Here is a 2,094-nt window from a genome sequence, read left to right on the forward strand (position 1 = left end):
ATGATGACTTTACCATTCCCTGAATCAAAGGTTGCTTTAGTCTTTGTGTAATCAAACTTTTCTGTTTCACTTGACATGGTTGATCATTTCCTCCTGGAAACCCCCTTGGCTTCCACAATGCCCTCACTCTCCTGGTCCCTCGCACTTCCCTGACTGTTCCTTCTTAATCTCTTCCCTGAATTCCCTTTCTTCTGCGCCCTCCAGGGAAGCTCATCCGTCTCCTACTTTCTTTTTTTAAGAGAGATTTTTGCTATAGGGTGCATGTGCTGGCTGGAGAGACAGAGAAAAAAGCAAAAAATCACCCCTGGGGGGGGTGGACACACTTCAATTCCTTCTCCTCCATTCTTCCCTCAGGATTTTGGGCATGCACATACATGCACCCAGTGTGAGTTTCAAGCTGCTGGGTCCAGGACTTGAACTACGGTTGGCCATGAGGCAGTCCAGCAACATAACCATTACACCATCTGCTGGTCCTATTTTCTCATTTCAATACTACCTTTCTGCTGAGGACTTCCCAGTCTGTACCTTTAGTTCACCTTGTCCTCTGAACTTCAGAATCGTATACGCAATTATTTGCTGTGCTCTTACACCCTGAAGCACCTCCAACACATGTCGTAAACTAAACTCAGTCATTGCCCCCTAAACCTGTCCTATGTCAGTTGGTAGCAATACCATCTTCCCAGACACTCTAGCCAAACTGGGACTCATGCCCTCTTTATCCCATCTATTCAATTGTTGATTTAATGCCTATGTATTTCTCGAGTCTGGCACATCCTTTCTCTTACTTTCCTGTTATCACCATCCAGAACCTCTTGCCTGTACTATTGCAACTGTCAAGACTCCACTGTCATCCCTCTTAAAAAGTTCTTGCAGTGGGAGCAAGCAGTGGCACAGCAATAACCAAATTGGACCCACATGGAATAGGTCTTGGGTTCACATTGTAGGACATCCTTGAGTGTTTACATGTACCTGTGATCATGGCCTCTGAGATGGGGTAGAGCATAGCGCGAAGACTATTGTGTGTGTGTCTCTCCTTTTTTCTTTAATTGCCAGAGAGTGCATTTGCTCACCAGAGAAGGAGAGAGAATGCATCTCTCCCTTCCAACCCCTTTTGGGTTGTGGTCACACCATAATCCTCATTCCTCTATTGCTCCATTCCATCAGGATTTGGGGTATGCATACACATGTGCCCAGAGTGATTTTCAAACCAGTGAGGCCAGGATTTGAATCATGGTCAGTCAAGTGAGATCTGGCTCCCTGTGAATGATGCTTAACCACTGTACGACAGGGCTGGCTCGCTCTCTCTCTCGCTCTCTCTTAAAATGAAACCTCTTCCTAAAACCCAAATTTTATGACATTATTCCCTGGCTTTAAATTCCTTCAGTGAGTCCCCCTCACTTGCTTTCTCTTTCTTTCTCTTTCTCTTTCTTTCCTTTTCTTTTTTCTTTTCTTTCTTATTTCTTTCTCTCTCTCTCTCTTTCTTTCTTTCTTTCTTTTATTTTCTTTCTGTTTTTGCCATAGGGCATGGGTGCTCACCAGAGATAGAGAGAAAGTGAGAAATAGTCCCCAGGGGGAATGGCTACACCTCAATCCCTGCTCCTTCCATCTCCTCTCAGAATTTTGGGCATGAACACACATGTGCGCAGAGTGATTTTCAAGCCACCAGGTCCAGGACTTAAACCATGGAGTTGCCTGTGTGGGATCCAGCGCCTTAACTACCACTCCACTGGCTGACCCCATGGACACACTTATGCTTTAAAATTATGTGAAATTTATCTGACATTCAAACTGATGGGTATCCTGTATTTTTATTTGCTAAATCTGAAAATCCTAACGCATAGATACCACTCGGGATGGTGAGATGTCCCTCCACAGGCTCCCAGAGCTCTGTATGCTCTCCCACCTCTGAGCCAACACCTACCCTCCTGAGAGATTGCAAATCTATTCTGATCTTGTTATACAATACAGGGCCTGGCATGCAGAACAGATGGTAATGTGTGCCGAGTGAATTAATGTGAATGTGTGACGTCGCAATAAACCTCAATCTTCTGGTGGAATTAATAAGTGTTATAGTACAGTGTCAGTTTCGTTTAT

The sequence above is a fragment of the Tupaia chinensis genome, unplaced genomic scaffold (assembly GCF_000334495.1).
Source record: "Tupaia chinensis unplaced genomic scaffold, TupChi_1.0 Scaffold143737_1, whole genome shotgun sequence".
Lineage (NCBI taxonomy): Eukaryota > Metazoa > Chordata > Mammalia > Scandentia > Tupaiidae > Tupaia > Tupaia belangeri.